We start from the raw sequence: 22,405 nt of genomic DNA, 5'->3' as shown, positions 1-22,405 counted from the left end.
CTTAATACTGTATAGTTCAGCTATATTAGATAGTTACTTTTGGGACTGCAATGATTATCTTGTAGGCCAACAAAACAGTCATTTTGCATCTTTAGCATCCCGCAAAATAGAAATTACATGAGTGACCAGATAACGTTTTGTTAGTGGTTGTTGAGAGAAGGTTCACCAGGACACTAGGATAATTCCTTTTTCTATAGTTCCATAGGAAGTTTTAACATTTACCTTATCAGACAAACAATCTTCATATATTATCTCACCAAAAGGATTGTATTTCTGACAAAATGCCTAGTTAATACATTTGAGTCCAGTGTTGTGATTTTAATTAAAAATGGAAAATGCTGGAAAAACTCAGCAGATCTGGCAGCATCTGTGGAGAGAGGAAGAGTTAACATTTTGAGTTCATATGACACTCCTTCAGAGCTGAGGAGAGGTAGAAATGTGATGGATTTGTACTGTTGAGATGGGCGGAGCAAAACAGAAGGTCAGGGATAGGTGGGAGCTCTGGAGAGATTTAACAAAGATGTCATGAACACAAGACAAAGGGAGTGTTAATGGCATAAGGGTAAGAGCAGAATGAGTTATTAGCAGAACAAAGGTGAGAGCTATGTGAAAGCAAAACAAGAACAAGTTACAGATGGCACTTTGGGGGGAGGGGGTTGGGAAAAAATTTAAAAGATCAATATGGAGGACAGAGTTCATGATCTGAAGTTGTTGAACTCAATATTAAGCCCAGAAGGCTGTAAAGTGCATAATCAGAAGATGAGGTGCTGTTCCTCCAGTTTGCGTTGGGCTTCACTGAAACATTGCAGTAGATCAACAATAGAAATGTGGGCATGAGAGCCAGATGGTGTGTTGAAATGACAAGCAACAGGAAAGTTGGAGTCATGCTTGTGGACTGAATGAAGGTTTTCTACAAAGTCACTCAGTCTGCGTTTAGTGTCCCCAGTGTAGAGGAGACCACACTGGGAGCTGAAATACAGTAGACTAAATTGAATGAAGTGCAAGTGAATTGCTGCTTTACCTGAACGGAATGTTTGGGACCTTGGACGGAGGGGAGGTAAAGGGGCAAGTGTTACACCTGCGATAACATGGGAAGGGGATGAGGTGTTGGGCATGATGGTTAAGTGGACCAGGGTGTCACGGAGGGAATGGTCCCTACAGAATGCTGACAGTGGAGTGAGGGGAAGATGTTTTTGGTAGTGGCATCATGCTGGAGTTGGCAAAAATGGCAGAGGATGATTCTTTGTATGCAGAGGCTGGTGGGTGAAAAGTGAAGAGAAAGGGAACCTATCATGGTTCTTGGAGGGAGGGGAAGGGGTGAGGGCAGTGGTGCAGCAAATGGGTCGAACACAGTTGAGGGACCTGTCAAGGACAGTAGGGGGCGGGGGAATCATCCACTCAGGAGAAAGGAAGACATGTTAGAAGTGCCATTGTGGAAGATGGCATCATCTGAACAGATGCAATGGAGGCAGAGGAACTGGGAGAATGGGATTGAGTCCTTCCAGGAAACAGGGTGTGAAGATCTGTAGTTGAGGTCGCTGTGGAGTTGGTGGGCTTGTAATGGATATTGGTAGATAGTCTATCACCAGAAATGGAGACAGAGACATCAAGGAAGGGAAGTGTTGGAGATGGACCATGTGAACGTGAGAGAGGGGTGGAAATTGGAGGCAAAATCAATAAATTTTTCCAGGTCCACATGAGAGCATAAAGCAGCATCAATACAGTCATTGATATACTGAGAAAAGAGTTGTGGGAGGGGGACTGAGTAGGACTGGAACAAGGAATGTTCCACATACCCCGCAAAAAGACAGGCAAGTGGGGGCCCATGCAGGTACCCATAGCCGCACCTTTTATTTGGAGGAAGTGAGGCAAGTTATAGGAGAAATTGTTAAGTGAGACAACAATTTCAGCCAGGCAGAGGAGGGTGGTGGTGGATAGGGATAGTTCGGGCCTCACTTCAAGGAAGAAGCAGAGTGCCCTCAGACCATCCTGGTGGGGGATGGAGGTGCAGAGGGTTTGGACATCCATATTGAAGAGGAGGCAGTTAGGACCAGGAAACTGGAAATTGTTGATATGATGTAGGGAATCAGAGGAATCGCGAATGTAGGTGGGAGGAGACTGAACAAGATGAGAGAGAATGCAATTAAGATAGGAAGAAATGAGTTCAATGGGGCAGGAACAGGCTGAAATAATGAGTATACCGGACAGCCCTGTTTGTGGATTTTTGGGAAGGGGGTAGAATTGGGCTGTGCAGGGTTGGGAGACGTTGAGGTTGGAAGCTGTAAAGGGAAGATTGCCAGAGGAGATGAGGTCCGTGGCAGTCCTGGAAACAATGGCTTGGTGTTTGGTGGTGGGAACATGGTCCAGGGGAGGTAGGAAGAACTGCTTAAGAGTTTGTGCTCCTCCGTCCTCACCGTCCAAGTCCCCAAACACTCCTTTCAGGTAAAGCAGCGATTCACTTGCACCTCATTCAATTTATTCTCCTGTATTCGCTGCTCCCAATATGGTCTCCTCTATGTTGGGTAGACTAAACGCAGACTGGGTAATCACTTTACGAAACACTTTCGCTCAGTGCTCAAGCATGACTCCAACCTTCCTGTTGCTTACTATTTCAATTCACCATCCTGCTCTCATGCCCACATTTCCATCCTTGGCCTGCTGCAACGTTTCAGTGAAGCCCAATGCAAACTAATCTTCCAATTAGGCACTTTACAGGCTTCTGGACTTAACATTGATTTCAGCAACTTCAGACCATGAACTCTGTCCTCCATTTTGATCTTTAAAAAAAAAATTCCAAACCCCCTCCCCCCCATAGGGCCATCTGTGACTTGTTCTTATGTTTATCTTTCACAGAGCGCTGAGCTTTATTCTGTTATTAACACATTCTGCTATCTTACCTTTATGCCACTAGCAACACCTTCTTTAGTCTTTAACATTAACATTCCTTTTGTCTTATGTTCATGACATCTTTGTCAAATCTCTTCTGAGCACCACCCTATCCCGACCTATGTTGCTCAAACTGTTCCGCCCCCGCCCCTCTCTTCAACAGTATAAAACCCATCACACTTCTACCTCTCTTTAGCTCTGAAGGAGAGTCATGCAGACTCGAAACATTAACTTTGTTTCGGTCTGCACAAATGCTGCCAATCTTGCTGAGCTTTTCCAGCATTTTCTGTTTTTATTTTAGATTTCTGGTATCTGCAGTATTTTGCTTTTATGATTGCGTGATTTTAATCCATTAGTTTCTGCCACAGAGTTTTCACAGCCCAAACTAGAAATTCAGGCTTCAAACTAGCCTTTATACTAATCTGAAGCACCTGAGTTAAGAAAATTGGCACTGTCTTAATGAATAACATAGTGATTCTAACTTTTTCTGTGAGCAGTTCTGGAGCATCATGTAACCCAGCTCAACTTCGTCACTGGAGATACTAAATCCGAAAAGTATTGGATAGGCTAACATGGTGTGAATTGATGGATTGCGGTGAGAGGCAAAATGAACATCACAAACAATGTCACCCCCTACAATAAAGAGATTTTTAGTTTTGGAGATTACGCATATAGGGAAATACATTCCCCTCAACTCTAAACATAAGAGCCTAGACTGCCGCCAGACCTCAACAGCCACAGATTATTGACAGGGTGGCACTTAGACCTGTTGTTTGATTTCATCCTCCAACCTGTGTCAAATCCAGGAGTCAGATGTATTTGTGTTTTATAAGCAGATATGAGTGCCATGTTCAGCATTGCTGGAGCAGGGAGGGCGTAACTTTGCTATACGATTGGACTGCCTTGGGGAAAGGTTTTAAATAATGCTGTGTTCCACTTCTTCCAGGGTCAAATCCTGCCACACTTCTACCTCATGTAAGCTTATAATACATTGGAGCAATGCAGGTATCACTGGCAGAACTTTGGGCAGATGTCGCATCTTGTCAGCCCTGCCTTTTACACGTAATTACAGAATATCAAATAACTAATTATACAAAATATTTATCTGAGTATCTTGGTTCCAAGGACTGAATTGTACACCCCCCCCCAACCCCCCTCACCTGCAGGTGGGATTTCAGACGTCCCTTCTGCTATCCATCCCCAAAGAGCTGGACACAAGAAGTGCCTGTCCCTAGTACCGGCAGAAGTTTAAAATGCAAGAATAAGGGCAGCCTAAATTCTCCTCCCTGCTTGTCCAAATAACGATGGCCTTATCTTACTAGAGCCTCAGAAAGTTGGGGCAGGATTTTTCGGACGGTGCAGTTTTCCTCCCTGCCACCCAAAGAGTCGGCAGGGATCATATCCCCACCAATCACAACTGCCCCACAGCCATTTAACTTGCTGAAAAGTGTTAATTGGGCAGAGGCAGGACTTGCACCCCTCACTTGAAAGTCCTGATCTGATTGGCCGGCAGGCCTGTAGTCCCAGCAGCAGCGGTGGCCAGGACTGGGACTATAAGTATTCCCTAGGTTCCAAGTCCCAGAGTCCAGGACCAGGTAAGTGCAGGGATTCTGACAGCAGGGAGGGGAGGGGAGGGGAGTTTAGGCCCAGGAGATGGAGATCTTGATGAAGAGGCTGATGGCTGAGGTGGTAGGGGAGGGTGTGGTGAGGAGCACCTGCAGAGGGCAGACCTTGATGTAGGTGCCCGATGTGGAAACAGGCCCTTGAGGGAGGGAGCCCCCCACCACCCCACCTTTCTGCCAGAGACCTAAGCTGTATGACCTGCTGGGTATTGCCCCACTATCCGTGAACTCCTCCAGCTGGCCTCAAAATCGAGGCTACGTGGGAAACAGCCCTTAAGTGGCCAATAATAGGACCTCAACTGGGGCAAAGGTGGGCAGGCCCCACCTTCCCATTCTAAAATTGTGGATAGATCAGAGGCAGAAAGCAGGAAGGCCCCTCTGAAAATTTTACGGGCCCTCTGGCTACAATCCCACCGGTGGTTGGGGGGGCGGAGGGGCATACAATTCTGTCCTTGGAATCAAGATACTTAGATAAATATTATGTATACATAGTTACTTGATCTCCTGTGCTTCTATTGGTGGTCCAGGACTTGGGTGCAAATTCTGATTACTATCAGGGTCCCATTCAACCTAAGTGTGACAACAATTTTCCCATTACTGTAACACAGTAAATTTACAGAAAGCTTGCATAACTGGCAGAAATATGTTATAATCACCAATATAATATCTGTAATACAATCTATTTACTACTTTACAAATCTGGTTCAAGTTGCAAATAATATTATCCTTCCCATCCCAAAATTTTATACCCAGCTATTTTCAGTTTATCATTTCTCTACCTCCTACAATGGATTTGCACTATTTGATTAAGATGCTTATGCTTGAATTTTTAAATTTTTAATTAAAAGATCATAAAGGATTTTCTTTCTACTCCTGACTTCCCGTGATGGATTTATTCTTGTTAAAGCTGTTGGCATCGTGCTGCCTGGGGATATATCTCCATTGTTGAGGCTCCAATGGCCAGCACCTGCTCATTTGTCATGGCCCAAGCCTGGCTAGCTCACTGGACTCTCACTCTTTGAGGCCAGTGTCAAAACACATTGTAAATATGCATTGCTATTGGTTCTCCAGAAGCTTCATAGCCCTTAACACAAAGAAACCACAATCCAAGAAACACTCAGAACTTATAAAATACTTTTTAAAAATGAAATCTCAATTTTTTTTCTCCTGTTCATATCGCACTATTAATACTTGTAAATGTTGTTCCTGATTATCATAGTGTACTGTGGATACATTGGTTCTACTAGAGAAACCCTAAACTCTTGTGATATCTCTTGATGCCTGTTTCTCTCTCTGTCAGTTTCTTGGACTAGTTTAACAATTTTGATATAGAACTTTATAATTTTCATATTTTAAAATTGCAAAAATTGTTAATTTGAGACATAATTCAGATGGAGGGGAACATGTGATATAAATCTTGGGGTGAGGAAGTACAAGAAACTTTGAAGATGGTGTCATGAAGAGATTAATATCTATAATCTTATTGGAAATTATTTTTAAATTGGACTTGTAGTAGGGTCTGTATCTGTGTGTGTGTCTGTGTGGCTTAATTGGATTGAAGACAGCTAGTCTGGGTGCTTTGATGTGTAGTATTTTGAGATGTTAATTAGATAAAAGTAAGACTAGAGGGTAAAGAGTACATTTGCATTTGTTGAATAAACCGTTCAAAAGAAGGGAGTAAAATCTTGCACCTAGATGGGAGACACCAAGCAATGCATTTATATTACTAATACAACTGGTACTATGAAAGGGGTTTTATTGTTAGAAGAGGTGGAGTTCAAAGACCTGTTGATACAATGGAAAATTTACATTCAAAGGAAAAGCTAGGTATAAACCAAGAGGAGTTTGTGTGTGTGAGTCAGAGGCATGTAAGATCTAACCAGCCTGTAAGCCTAGGACTGCGTCTGAAAAGGAACCAAATTGTAAGGGACCTCATTTTGAATTTGTACAGTCAAATATGCTTTGCCTGGAGTCTGTTCAAAGTCTATGGGTTATTGTTGCCTTGAAGATTCACCTAGGATTGATCAGTTTGAGGATTTGTTTAAAAGTTATTATGGTAGTAATTTGTAGACATGTGTATGTGTTTAAAATTTGTTAAATTAATAAATGTTTAATTTAGTTTTATATATGAAAACCTCTGGAGGCTTGGTGGTTTTATTACTGAATTCAGAGCTGCATCTCAAACATGCCAATTGAAAATATAGGTTAAGACAGTTGTTTAAGGTTTCCCTCTGAGATTTAAACAACTCAGACTTTACCAACTGCTGTGTCAGAACAATGGCAAGACTAGTGCAAGCCCACAGGAACTTGCCTATTTATTTATTATTATCTCTTGTCTCTCACAATTCTGCTTGTATCCCATGTAGCCTCTTGGTATTGTCTAGTAGTGACTTTATTAAATGCTTTATCAATTCCTCTAGGTTCTCTTCACCCTTGCAAGCTCCAGCAGAAACCTTGAAGGGAGAGAACCATAGTGAAGGATTATCACCATTTCTCCATCTCTTCCAGAGATCAGCACAGTGATCAGCACCCTGGTTGGAATAGTGAGCTTAGAGGTGATTCGCACTGTACATGTGAGAAGGAGGTTCAAGGAGAGCAACTCCAAATCCTGTCAGGTAAATTCTTCAAGTGCAAACTAGGCCAAAATATAGTACATTGAGATTGGAGGTGAAGAAGAAAATAAAGCTAACAGAGAGAATATGAGAATAGAATGGCAGTTAACATAAAAAGGAACCCAAAAAATTTCTACCAGCAAGTAAATAGTAAACAGGTAGTAAGAGGCAGGTTGGGTCCTATTAAGAATAAAGAGAGTATATATGATTAGAGGCACAGGGCAAGTCGAGAATACTTAAGAAATACTTATTACTAAATACAAAATATTCACTAAGGAAGAGGAATCTAGCAAAATATCAGTAGAAGTGGAGATGGTAGAGGTAATGGGTGGGTGAAAATGATTGGCAGGATGTACTGGAAAGGCTGGCTATGCTTGAAATGTCTTGTCCAAATGGTTTGCATCCCAGGTTGCTTAGTGGAGTGGGCGTGGTGTAGCTTGCTATGATCGTTCAATCTCCCCTAGATACAGGGCAAGTGCCGTAGGATTGGAGGGAAGCAAATGTTGACACCCATGTTCAAAAGGGTTTAAGGACATTCCTGGTAACAACAGGCCGGTCAGTTTGACATCAGTGGTGGGTAAGGTTTTAGAAACAATAATCGGGAGAAAAAAATCAACAGATAGTTGTTAATTGTTGAATTAATTTAGGAGAGTCAGTATGGATTTGTAAAAGGCAGATCATGCTTGACTAATCTAATTAAATTTTTTGTTGAAGTAACAGAAGATTGAGGAAGGAAATGCAGTTGATGTCGTCTATATGGATTTTATGAAAGCATTTGACTAAGTACAACACAAAAGACTGCTTAACAAAATTGATGCTCATAGAATAGGAGGTTCGGTGTCAACTTGGATAAAAGAATTGGCTTAAGGTCAGAAAACAGTGAGCTGTGGTAAATTGGTGTTTATCAGACTTGGGGATAGTAGACAGTGGTGTTTCCCAAGGGTCAGTTCTAGGACTACTGCTTTTTTTCAGATATAAAAATGATTTGGGTATTGGAATACAGAGTAAAAGTTCAAAGTTTGCTAATGATACCAAGCTTGGAGGTGAGGCAAACAGTGAAGGTGATACCAATCAATTGCAATAGGACATAGCTAGGCTAGCAGGATGGGCAGACAAGTGGCAGATGCAATTTAATTGAGAGAAGTGTGAGATGATGCATTTTGGCAGAAGGACAGTAAGGGACAATGTAGACTTAATAACACTGTTCTAAAGAGTGTGCAGGTTCATGTGCATGGGTCTTTGAAGGTGCTGAGAGAGTAGTAAACAAAGCATATGGGATCTTGACTTCATTAATAGAGATACTGAATTCAAAAGCAGGGATGTTATGCTGAACTTTTTACAAAGCTCTGGTTAGACCACAATTACAGTCACCACATTTCAGGAAGGCTGTGAGGATCCTTGTGAGGCTACAAAGGGGATTCACCAGAATGCTTCTGGGGCTGAGGGATTTTAGCTATGAGGTTAGGTTGGAGAAGTTGGGATTGCTGTCCTTGAAGCAAAGGAGATTGAGGGGAGATTTGATGGGAGTGTACAAAATTATGACAGGTTTAGATAAGGTGGGGAAAGAAAAGCTGTTCCCATTAGCTGATGGTACAAGAATTAGGGGCGGCAGATTTAAGGTTTCGGGCACTAGATACATGAAGAATGTGAGGAAGAACTTTTTTACGCAGCAAGTGGTAATGACCTGGAACCCAGGGCCTATGATGGTGGTGGGAGCTGAGGCGATCAGTTATTTCAGAAGGAAATTGGATAGGCACTTGAGGGAAATACACTTTAAGGGCTATAGGGATGCAGAGGGAGTGGAACTACTGGGTTGCTCTACAGAGAGCCAGTATGTACTCGATGGGTCAAATGGCCTCCTTCTGTGTCATAATAACAAGGGGCTGGATTTTGGAAGCCCACAGAGGCAGATGGGCTAGGATTTTCCTGCCACTGTTTTACCAGCATCTCCCTGCCTCCGAACCATTAAGGAGGAAAGTTGAACAGGGTGATGGCTATCCACCCACAAGTGGCAACTAGCTTGTTAACATCATTTAAAAGCCTATTAAGACCATTGATCAAATGCCAACTGGAAGATTTGTCTGGAGCCCATCAGATTGCCTGGAGGTGGCCTCCTGATGGGAGACAGGGTGGCCAGTGTGCCAACATCAATCTGAGGCATTCACCGCAGCCACCATATCTACCTGGACACAACTGCAGCCTTAGCCCCCTCCCTCCTGACCTCAGCGGTTGGGTTTCTCCTCCATAATGGTGGTCCGGCAGCTGTAACCTTTTCGCTTTTCAAATTTTGTCAAAAATACTAAGAGGGATCTCACTCTTTATCTCTCTCTCTTCCTTAACTGCATGGGCTGTCTGCCATCCTTAATTGGACTAACGCATGCCCTCTGGCCACTACTTGGCCTTTCATTATGAAATGGCGGCGTGCACGTCATTGCTAACCCCATGCAGAGTCAGGACCCAGAAATGATCCCAGTGTTGGGCTCCCAACCCAAATATGAAAATCAGGTCCTCTGAATCTCTCTGACTGTATGCGATCCTAGCTCCATTGCAGAGATTGGAGGTGTAGGCTTTAGAGGCCCTGATTCAAAAGTTGACTTCCTGACCCACGCCAACAGTTGTGGGGGTTCTTGTACTGCTTGCATTGTAATTACTGCAGCATATCTTGAGTATTGAGGAATTCCACTCTTGCAGGTATGACATTGTGCAGCAGTGATATCAGCAGTCTATAAGCTACCATGGAGTATGTGGTCACTTATGTTGATGCTGCAGCCAGGATTCTGTCACCTGGCAGCTTTGATGGAAGCTCAGGCTGTTGCCTTTCCAGCTTTGGGCTTCTCAAAAACCATTGGCTACTGAAGACTAGTCGACCACTTTTGTCTCTAATGCCTGTCATCTTGCAGCTTAGCAGGAATTAGGACCTACAGTGGCACATACCACTCACCCAGGAGATGACAGCTCCTCTGAACCTACACTACCACTAGGTGCCCACCATGGCACTTGAAGGGTAACTGGTTGAACTGCCACAACAACAGCCAAAATGTCGCAGTCTCCTTCTGGTTTCTCAGGCCCCAAGCTGCTTTAGGTCAGTGAGCGTTTTGGGGACCATCATGAAAGCATCAGCAGCCTTCCAGCACCCATGCTGGAGGAGCACTTTGTAGAAGCAGTAAGTAACAGAACACCTATTACCATGATGGGTTGAAACATGGGTGGCTCAAAATAACGTTGAGGCTAACTGCATTCTCTGTTATTTATGCGCAAGCCATGTTGAAAGTTAAGGAGCAAGCAGGTGTGCAGTTAAACACAAAAATCTGAAAGTTGCTGCCATCATTAATTTCACAAAGGCAGGATCATTTTGTCAGGCGTTCCATTCAAGTGCATTGAATGGCATGAAGCTCCTGTATATGTGCATGGTAGATACAAACTAAACCTGCCACAGAAAATTGGGTCTTATCCATTTCAAAGTATCCTTTTCAAATGCTTATTCTTGCTGAATAACATCTCCAGCACTGAAAATGAACTATTAGAAAAATGGAGTCTCGTTTCTTCAACTTTAAATTATTGTACTTTTTATTTTTAAAGATTTTTTTACTTCAACTTTATGTCCCTTATATCTCTCTCGCTCTCTCTCTTTCTCAGTCTAATCCTTCACTCTTTGGTCAGAGTTTTCTGTGACAATATGGCAGACATTATGGCGCAATCGGTTTCATGACGGCGGGAAGGCAGGTCGTGATAGTCCGCTCAGCCCGCTGACAGTGGGCCGCGTTTCCTGCCATTGGTCATCAGGAACCTCATTGTGATACATCAGCATATCATTGGATCCCCACTGGATCGTCCGTCCACATTGGCGGGAAAGCACTCAAACCTGTTTCACAACAGCACAGCGGCGACGTGCACTAGGTGGCCTGAACTTTGGGTGAACTGGAGGTGAGTGCACAGCAACCTTCTGCAGAGCTCACCAGGGTCACCCGTAGCTTTGCAGGCTTCAGGGCACCGGGGCGGGTGGGGCAGTTGGGGTTAAGTGCCACCCTGCCCGAATGGTGGCCGGAGGGGCATTGGGGGCAAGTGCAGTGCTGCCTCTGAGGCAACTTTTGAGGGTGAGGGGGAGCAGGGAGCAAGTGCAGCTCTGCCGTTGAGGCGACTGGCTGGGGATGGGGTGGTTAAGGGCAGTCCTGCCTCTGAGGTGACTGGCGGTAGGGGAGGTGGGGTGGGCAAGGGCAGCCCTGCCATTGAATAAGACGCACAAGCATTCTGGATTGGGGGGTAGGGTGGGTGAGGGAAGTGGCCACGCATTTGGGAAACCTATAAAAAGTGACCATTCCTCTGAAACTGAGACAGTTCAAGCGCAGCCACATTTACATGATTGGGGTTGGGCTTCTAAATTATCTGCCCACTCAAGTAACGCAGACACATCAAAGTGCCACCAAGTTCTGCAGAGCTCCCCCCTCCCCCCAGATAACCCCTTTCCTCACCGCACCACCCCCACCCAACCCCGACTGGCACAGACTGCAAATTCATGATCACTTTAGTGGACTGCAGAATAATTGGACCGCACAAGTTGTACAATCACCTTGTTAAATCTGGCCATGGAGCAGTCACTGGTGGAGGCGCTCACAGCCCCTTGCAATGTCATCATCCTGGTTTAGACCAGTCTCCCCCATGATTCAAGCTAAAAGGGCAGCCATGCAACGCACTAATCTCTGACCATCCAAGTGATGGCCAGCACTCTCCAGGAAGCATAAAGGGACCGTCACACTTAACCAGGACAGGTTCTTAGCACATCCATGCTAACCATATGTCTCTCTCTTTCATCTTGCAGGAGGAGTACATCAGGATCATGGGGCCTGGTGAACTAGCTGTGTGCCTGATGGTCTACAGGGAGCGAAGACGATGGGGGAGAGAACAGCTGAGGCTCCTGGCTGCGCAGAGGTAGGAGCAGCAACCTCAGGAAGAAGGGGAGGCTGGGACTCCTGCACACGCTGCCCAAGAGCCACAGCGAGCCAGCACTGGTCAGTGCCCAGTGACACCCAGGATCTAAAGGCACCGCCTTTCATTCCTGCAGATGACTAAGAACTAGTGTCGCTGAAGGCTGCGCAAGTCTAGGGAACTGGTTGCTCACATCTGCCATTTAATGTAGGATTTGGCACTTCGGGGACATGGAGGGCATCCACTGCCAGTGGCGTGAAAGTGACCGCAGCACTCAACTTCTATGTCAGTGGCTCCGTTCAGGGCTCCACAGGTGACCTCTGTGGGATCTCTCAAGCCTCCACCCACAAATGCATCCATGAGATCACAGATGCCATCTTCATGAGGGCACACAACTTTGTGCATTTCACCCGGGACCAGGAAAGCCAGGATGCAAGACCGATTGGATTCGCCCAGATCTCGGGTTTCCCACAGGTGTAGGGTACAATTGATTGCACTCATGTGGTGCTCAGATCTCTGGCGCAATACGCAGTGAACTACATCAGCCGCAAGGGGTTCCACTCGCTGAACGTGCAGCTGGTTTGCGACCACCAGAAACACATCCTGCAGGTGTGTGCATGGTTTCCAGGGAATATGCATAATTCCTACATCCTCAGTCGGTCACAGCTCCCTGAAGTATTCCAGGGTCCACAGAGGCTGCAGGATTGGCTCTTCAGGGATAAGGGCTACCCACAGCTGCCGTGGCTGATGACACCCGTGCGGCGGCCTCAGACTGCAGCAGAGCGATGCTATAATGAGGCTCATGCTGCACCTCTCAACTTGGTTTAGCAAAACATCAAGATGCTGAAGATGCAGTTCCGGTGCCTGGACCAGTCTGATGCAGCCCTGCAATACATTCCGCAGAGAGTTTCATGCATTGTTGTTGTCTTCTGCGCCCTTTACAACCTGGTGCTGCAACAGGGTGAGGAGCTGGCTGAGGAGGAGCTGGAGGAGTTGCACGTCTCATCTGATCAGGAGGACACCAATGGAGATGAGGGTGAGGGATTCTCGGTGGTGACGATGACGAGGATGAGGGTGAAGAGGTCCTTGGAGGCGACGGTGATGTGGATGAGGCTTTCGCACTGGCTAAACGAAGCAGATGTGTTTGGGAGGCCCTCATAGCTGCTAGATTTGTGAAGGATGATGATGGCATATAGCGAGGTGACCTCATAGGTCCTCACATTGCATCTGTGAATATTTGACTCCAGTCTTATGCCTTATGGCAGTGCAAATACCCTCTGTGTGAATGCTCCTGTCATTGAGATGCAGTGGAGGCCCTAATAGTCGCTCAATTGCAATGAGACGACATGCATTGCGGACACTCCATGATTCTTGACACAGACTCTGAGAATGTCTGACTCCTGTCTGGCCAAGGGCAGCTCGCTTGCGCTCCATGATCAGGGTCAAATCATAGAGACACAGTCTGTTGCTTTGTCTGCCTTCAGCACCTGAGCCCTTCAGGATTTGGAGCACAGCATCAATGGTTGCAGATGCTGAAGTGATGGGGCCAGCCCCTCCTTAAAGGTACTGAGAGCACATGGGGAGAATGAGAGAATGAGTGCCTGACCACTACATACTGGCAGCAATGACAAGCACCGCTGAGGTGCAGGCATCAGTAATGTCTCCAGGGAGTGTCAGGCAGGACTCCTTGAGGAGCAGGGGAACTGGAGTGAGGTCGAGCTCCCTGGCACCCCTCTCACGTACACACTGTTGGAAGCCAACTATGGCATCAGTAATGGAGTTGAGCCCATGCAGCTGTGTAGGAGCGAAGACCTGGACCAAGGTCTCCATCGCAGCTGCCATCCTACCAGTGTTGACCTCGGTACATTGGCATGCTGTCAACTCAGCCTGAAGGCGGATGGACTCCTCCATCGTGCCTTGCAATCTGAGGAGTGCAGCGGAATCCTTTCCTAATGTTCCCGAGCTTGTCTTTGCAGCTCCAGCAACTGTGGCATGACCGAGTCCAGAGGCTTTTCATCCGACTCAGACTCAGCAACGTTCTAGCCTCCAGAAGTCCTCCGAGTGCCGGACACCTGGGAAATCCCAGCCTCCCCCTGCAATGGATCAGACAGTGCGATGTGTTCACCAGATTGTGATCCTGGAGCTACTCTAAAGCTAGGTTCCACCGAGGTGTGTGTCTCTGCACTGGTGGGGGATGTGGGTGAGCGCTGTGATGGGTCTTAAGGGAAGGTGCCCCCAGATTCCTCTTCAGAGGTTTCTTTGGGGCTGGATTGGAGTCCCTGGGTCATGGTCTCTGTCAGCTGTTTGGTAGTTGTGCCTGTGAAAGTGAGGAGAGATCATTAGTGCATGGCAGTGGCCTGTGAAACAGGACACTTCACTCACAGCATGGTTGTCTGATGGATGTTGCACTGCTGGATCCTCACATGGTAGAGCATCACCGACCTCACTGTCAGCACAGGACTGGTCCAGATCCTCACCGGCCTGCTGGATGGTTCTGTTTTCAAAGTCCGTGAGGACCTTGATTTCAGGCATTCCACCACCGGTCGGCAACCTCTCTTGTGTGCCAGTTTGTCTTACATGGATAGAGATGGAGAGAGTGTAGGCTAGACGCCTGCCAGGCCATATGACAAGTATGCCTGATATGTGCGAGTGTTGAGTGGTCCCATGTACAGGATGAGGACAGTGATGATATATGTGAGAGAGTGAATGGTGATGTCCCTTGAACCAGCAGTGAGTGCGGGCCCTGTGGATGTGAGGTGAGTTTGTGAGTGTGTGCGCTGAGTGATGAGATGAGTGACTTACCCTGGCAGAATGGAGGAAATCATTCATCCTCTTAAAGCACTGGGTGGCAGTACTCTTTTGCAGGGTATTGGCACTGACCACCACTGCCACTGCCTCCCAAGCCAGGTTAATGCTGTTGCTGCCCATCCTGCAGCCAGAGCAAGGCTAGAGGACACCCCATGTGGGTCTCCTTGGCATCCAAAAGTCACTCAAGGGACAGGTCGCTGAACCTGGAGGCTAAAATCTTCTTCAGTTTCAGGGCCATGTCTTCCATGCAGCAGTGGTGAGCTGGAAGCAGTGAGATGTGTGCTTGTGGCTGGATTTTAAACATGGCGCCCGGCGTGATGCAGCGGCAAGGTGATGGCGGGTGGGCGAATGAGAGCCCACTCACCATGGAAACGGCGTGTTTCCCGGGAGTGCATAAATAATGAGGCACGTTCAAGATGATACGGCGAGAAAACCCACTATTGCAGCCCACGGGTAAAAAGTCATTTTACCCACCCGTCACCGCACTTAGTACAAATTTGGGAAAATTCTGCCCTTTATTTCTCTTCCTGTATCTGATTAGAAAATGAATTCACTACTCCGACGTGCACTTCCTAGTTCAGACTGAGCTGCTCATTAACAATCCTTCAGCCTAGTTATCTAAAGAGATATTTATCATTTATTGCCTATTTACAGGGATGATTGCCTGAGCCATGAGCAAATTGGCACAGGATAAATAAATGTTACGGACAGGAAAGAGTCAAACTGAACTTCTTTATCCTCTCATGATGTGTCTGTAAGCAGAGGTGTTTTTGAATGTTTTTAAAGTAGGTTGTGGCATTTTTCCTCAAACCCTCAGTTTGTGTGGGTCCAATTTTCTGAGTAACATGCAGCAGACTTTCTTCATTATTAACTCAGAAGGTAAGTTTATTTCACATTCAAACCCAGAGAGTTGGGGGGAAGATTGCAACCTCTGTCTCTCTCTCTCTCTCTCACACACACACACACACACACACACACACACATACACACACATATACAGTAAGGGGGATAGAAAAGGGAGTTTATACAACTATGGATAACAACAGCAAAAGAAATGAATATTAGCTCACATGATTTCAAGAGCCTAGAAAGTCAAAGTCCAGAGGGTGTTTCCTTTGTGGCAGATTTCAGTTATGATGAAGTTCCTGGCTGAGACAGCAGCAAGAAAATCCTTGAAAGCAAATGAGGGTGCAGCACAATGTGCTTTCTGTATCTAGAGTGCTTGGTTGGTGATGGTCAGATGCTTTTAAAATAAAGCAGGCTTCAAGGAGTTAAGAAATGGTGGCTGGCTGCTTAGTCAGCTGGGAGCTCTACTGTTGTTCTTTCCTGGTTGGAAGTAATCAGCAGACTGATCTGTGAAGCTAGACATGCAATATTAAAACTGTCCCTTAGGCTAGAAGTATAGGGCCATGTGATGTTGCCCATTAGTGAGTTAATTTCAGCTTCACAAGCAGTTTCTATGCCTCTGGCCAAAATCCATTGCCTCCCTTAGGAGTGGAATGGTGGCTGTTAACACCTTTTCAGGTGTAACAAGTTTCAGTGTCTCTGTTGTTGTTATTGCCCCAGCTGGGGAGCCAATTTGCCTATTAGTCTTCTAGATTTGTGATAATAATATGGCCTTACAATGGGGTGTGAGATTCCAGAAGGATGAGAGTAGAATCATTTTGTTCTTGTAATCTCTGTTGGAAGCTTCCAGAACAGATGACCAATCTTGTGCATCAAGTGAACTGTAGCAGCCATCTTTTGGTTCAGCAAAAACCCATTTTAAAATAGTTTAAAAAAAAGTTTTGATGTACATAGTTTTGATTTTTTTCCATGTCTTATTGACATGACACAGGATTAGAGAGATGAGTGTGTGGCTCAAAGACTGGTGTGGCAGAAATGGGTTTTGATTCAAACAGATGTACGATTTGGGCTAGCAGGAACTAAAAAAACTCATTCAAAAATTCAGCAAGTCAAGGCAGACCAGTGGTGCAGTATGTTGGTATATCAACAGATTACAGGTTGTGGGTGATTTCCTGAGTTATGAGTTCTCCAATTCAGCCAAGTCATTGTATAAAGAGTCTAAGGAAGCACCCCTCCACAGGGACCAGTACTGACAGGGACCAGGACCACACTGGCACCAGTACTGAGGAGAGTGGGAGTTGTACCACTGGGACGGGCTTCACTTGAACTATGCTGGGACCAGTATCGAGTTTTTCCCCTAGTGCCAGTCTGTATCTTGTTCTCATGTTTTTGCTTTCAGACAACACTGACCTTTACTCTGCTATAAACTCTTACTCTAACCAAGCTTTGTGTCTTTAATACTATCATTATCACTCCCTTTGCCTGGTTCCATGACATCTTTGTAATTTTATCTCCCCCACTCTCTAGCCTATTCTTAACCTTCTCTTTTGCTCCAACGGCCCTTCCCCCTTTTCAACAGCATAAAACCCATCACATTCTGACCTCTCTTCAGTTCCAAGGAAGAGTCAAATTGGACTTGAAACATTAACTCAGTTTCGCTCTCCACAGATACTGCCAGACCTGCTGAGTTTTTCCAGCACTTTCTGTTTATATATATGCTGGGACCATTGTTCTGGTGAGTTGTATAACTAGGGTGGTAGAGAGGGCTTTAAACTAAATTGTGAGGGGAAAGGATCATGTGAAACGAGATGTGATAAATGATAGGGAAATAATGAAGTAATACGGCAGGGTAGCGACCTGGGCTAATGATAACCAGAGTATGGCAGGAAGGGACAGATAGTACAAACCTAAGAGTGCAACAGCAGATAAAGCCAGAGATTGCAAAAATGGTTGAAAAAAGAGAGTTAAAGTCTCTGTATCTGAATGCTCACTGCATTTGTGACAAAATGGATGAATAGTTAGCACAGATAGAAATAAATATGTATGACCTGATAGCGATCTCAGAGACTTGGTTGCATCAAGGCTGGGACTTGACTATTGAAGGGTATTTGATATTTCTAAAAGATAGGAAGCCATGAAAAGGAGGTGGGGTAGCTCTGTTCATTAAGGATGTCATTAGCTCAAAAAAGCAAGATGTAGAATCAGTTTGGTTAGCGATAGGAAATAGGAAAAGTCACTTGTGGAAGTAGTTTATAGGCCCCCTAACAGTAGTTACACTGTAGGACAGAGTATACCGGACAATATAATTGTGATGTGTGTGAAAAGTACTGCAGTAATCATTGGTGATCTATATGTAGATTGGGAGAATCTGATCAGCAAAGGTAGCCTGGAAAATGAGTTCAAATGGTGTATCCAACAATTTCTTAGTGCAGTATGTTCTAGAGCTAACTAGGGAGCAAGCTGTTTCTAGCCTGACAGGATTAATCACTAATCATGGTAAAGAAGCCTCTAGGTGACAGCAATTGTAATATGATTGTATTAACTGAGAGGTCATGACCTAACCATCTTTGAGCCTACTGTTTAACTATTTGTTCATGGGCTGGCTGGGCCATCTCTAATTGCCTTGTTTATAAGTCAACCACATGGATCTGGAGTTACATGTAAGCCAGACCAGGTAAGGATGGCAGATTTACAGATGGGATTTTACAACAATCAACACTTTTAATTCAACATTTTAATTGAATTCAATTTTCACCATTGCACAATTTGAACCCAGGTCCCCAGAGGATTACCTTGAGTTTCTGGAATACTAACTCAGTGATAATACCACTGTGCCACCACCTCCCCATGTGTTAAAAGAGAGGGAGGTAACATGGCACGTTAAATCGGTGCAGGATGAAAACATCACTGCTGCTACCAAGGCCCCTTTTATGTTGTACATCATCCCCTAAAACAGAAAAGGCAGAATGTTCTGAATGTCCTGCTCTGAGGCGTTGGTCATAGCAACTCCCTAACTGGCCACTTTAAGGATATGCAAGGTTGGCATATTCTCATTTCCCTGTGGAGGGGTGCTTCCTTAGACTCTTTATACAATGACTTGGCTGAATTGGAGAACTCATAACTCAGGAAATCACCCACAACCTGTAATCTGTTGATATACCAACATACTGCACCACTGGTCTGCCTCGACTTGCTGAATTTTTGAATGAGTTTTTTTAGTTCCTGCTAGCCCAAATCGTACATCTGTTTGAATGCCTACTACCATCCTCGTGAACAACTTAGTGGTTCGCAAAACTCGTTTTCAAACTCCTTCTGCTACCACCTCCTAATGCTGTCATGATGATTTAGTATGACACGTTTTTGCCCACATAGGATAGGGAATAAAATTACTTTTCAGTGTGGGAATGAGAGCTGACAGATGTAATTGCTGTGTGAACTTGCAAATTACTGATCAGAGAAATATGGAAGATTTTTTCCTAGAAAAAGTTGCATCTTAAAGGCTTTACTTTGTATGTGTGTGGGTGAGCTTACAGTCTGAAGACCCAGCCTCATAATTAAATTGTCATTTAACATCACTTATCAGAATCTACAGTAGTTGAATTCATTTCTACAGGAACTTTGTTATGTAAAAATAAAGGATTTATTCATACCATGGATCTGTCCTTGCTTTCTTAAATTGAAGGGGATATGAGAATGGTTTTACAGTTGATATAGGGAGTGACAAGGTATTGGAGGTGTTGGCCGGCTTAAAAGTGGACAAATCACCAGGTCCAGATGATTTGTGTCCCAGAATGCTGAGGGAGGCAAGAGAGGAGATTGCAGGGGCTCTGACCCAAATTTTTAATTCCTCTCTTACCACGGGGGAGGTGCCAGAGGACTGGAGAATAGCTAATGTGGTTCCGCTATTTAAGAAGGGTTGTAGAGATAAGCCAGGGAACTACAGTGGTCGGGAAACTATTGAAGTAAGTTCAGAAGGAGAGTATCTATCTCCACTTGGAGAAGCAGGGTTTGGTCAGGGATAGTCAGCATGGCTTTGTCAGAGGGAGGTCATTCCTAACAAATTTGATTGAATTTTTTGAGGAGGTGACCAGGTGTGTAGATGAGGGTAGTGCAGTTGATGTAGTTTATATGGATTTCAGCAAAGCCTTTGACAAGGTCCCACATGGGAGACTTATAAAAAAGGCAAAGGCACATGGGATACAGGGTAACTTGATAAGGTGGATTCAAAATTGGCTTACTTGTAGGAGACAGAGGGTGATGACAGAAGGATGCTTCAGTGACTGGAAGTCAGTGTCCAGTGGCGTACCACAGGGATCTGTGCTGGGTCCCCTATTATTCGTCATTTATATAAACGACATAGATGACTATGTGGGGGGTAGGATTAGTAAGTTTGCGGATGACACAAAGATTAGCCAGGTGGTTAATAGTGAGGTTGAGTGTCTTGGGCTACAGGAAGATATAGATGGGATGGTCAAATGGGCAGATAAGTGGAATTTAACCCTGAAAATTGTGAGGTGATACACTTTGGAAGAGGTAATTTGACAAGGAAGTATTCAATGAACGGCGTGACTAGAAAGTTCTGAGGAACAAAGGGACTTTGGCGTGTGTGTCCATAGATCTCTGAAGGCAGAGGGGCATGTTAGTGGGGTGGTGAAAAAGGCATATGGGACACTTGCCTTTATCAAACGAGGCATAGATTACAAAAGTAGGGAGGTCATGTTGGAATTGTATAGAACCTTAGTGAGGCCACAGCTGGAATACTGTATGCAGTTCTGGTCACCACATTATAGGAAAGAAGCACTGGAGGGGGTGCAGAGGAGGTTCACCAGGATGTTGCCTGGGATGAAACATTTAAGTTATGAAGAGAGGTTGGATAGACTTGGCTTGTTTTCATTGGAGCAGAGAAGACCTGATTGAAGTGTACAAAATTATGAGGGGCATGGACAGAGTGGATAGGGAGCAGCTATTCCACTTAGTTGAAGGGTCAGTCAGAAGGGGACATAAGTTCAAGGTGAGGGGCAGGAGGTTTAGGGGGATGTGAGGAAAATCTTTTTTACCCAGAGGGTGGTGACAGTCTGGAATGCACTGCCTGGGGGGGTAGTGGAGGCGGATTGCCTCACATCCTTTAAAAAGTACCTGGATGAGCACTTGGCACGTCATAACATTCAAGGCTATGGGCCAAGTGCTGGTAAATGGGATTAGGTAGGTGGGTCAGGTGTTTCTCATGTGTCGGTGCAGACTCGATGGGCCGAAGGGCCTCTTCTGCACTGTGATTCTCTGATTCTGTGATTCTGTTGTCAAAAGATTGGCACCAAAATCCTAAAACGATCAGAAAGAAAAACATTTGAACCTACGATTCTGTTAACATGGTTTTATCTTGAGATTCGTTAGCTTCTTAATCTAGAAGAGATCTTGCTGGGGGCAATAGTCTTTTATTAAAAACACATTTATTTGCATACAAGCTATTTACAAAGATTAAGTCTTCTTCTTATCATGTCCACGAACAGTCTGTACATGGCCCAGCCAGAACTGGACGCATTTTTGTGCCTTGTTGTTGGATTCGGCAAGATCTGCAACAGTGCAGGGTTCCTCTAGCAATAGGCATTGCAGGAGATGTTGCACAGTCTGTGGCTCAGTTCCACATTCACAAGTTGTCAGGCTGATTGTATATCCCCATTTGCTAAGTGACACCTTTGAACGACCTACACCAGTCCTAAGTCTGTTAAGGCACTTCCAGGTTGTCCCATTGCAATTAGCTCCTGGGGGAAGGCTTGCTTCCAGTAGAATTTCCATCGCTGAGGGTTGTTCAAGACTGGTGAGCCAGTCTTTCCACAAGGTGATATGGGCTTCAGATGGGGTTGATTGTAATGGAACAACACTGTTCATGAAGCTCTTCTTTGACTTTAGGTGGCTGGGTGCAGGTTTATGACAATGTAGAGGGTGCCTCTCACCTGATGTTTGATGGAGTCACTCTTTCTTGCTGGCTACTGTTCTTCTTATATCAGGGGGAGCGATACCCGCCAGGATATATAGGCTGTTGGTGTTTGTTGGTTTTAAACAACCTGTGATAAGTCGGCAGCTTGCATTCAGAACTGCTTCCATCTTCTTAGCATGAGTAGATCTTTCCCATGCAGGGCAGGCGTATTGGACAGTGGAATAGCAAAGAGCAAGTGCACTGGTTCGCAATGTTTTCGAGCTTAGTCCCCATTTTGTGTTAGTAAGCTTATTCAGGATGTTGTTTCGTGCGCTTACTTTTTCCTTTGTCTTTTCGATGTGGTTCTTGAAGGTGAGGCATCTGTCAAGGGTGACTCGTAAGTACATAGGGTGCTTGCAATGCGTCAGTATTGCTCCACTGCAGGTTACTTTAAGCTGGCTTCATGGTTTCTGAGGTGGAATGCACAAACTTGCATCTTTGATGGGTTTGTGCAAAGTAAGTAAGACCAAGACATAGCTGGAACTTCTCTCAAAGATTCTTCTCAGTCATCTTCTCTCAGTGGGTGACATCACTGTGACATAGCTCCTTATGCACATGCTCAGTAGCTAGCATTAGAATTAACCCTTTACATCTCTCCCCTCCATCACTGAGTCTTTATCCCCATACTATTATACACATATTCCTCTACACCTCCCCGCAAAGTCTCTTCTCTTAAAGGGAAAGTCTCTTTGCTGGTTTCACCAGTCCTCCTGAACTGATGGGGTGCTCCTTCT

The sequence above is a fragment of the Carcharodon carcharias genome, chromosome 1 (assembly GCF_017639515.1).
Source record: "Carcharodon carcharias isolate sCarCar2 chromosome 1, sCarCar2.pri, whole genome shotgun sequence".
Classification (NCBI taxonomy): Eukaryota; Metazoa; Chordata; class Chondrichthyes; order Lamniformes; family Lamnidae; genus Carcharodon; species Carcharodon carcharias.
The sequence above is the reverse complement of the archived record's forward strand: the minus strand, read 5'-3'. Positions refer to the sequence as shown.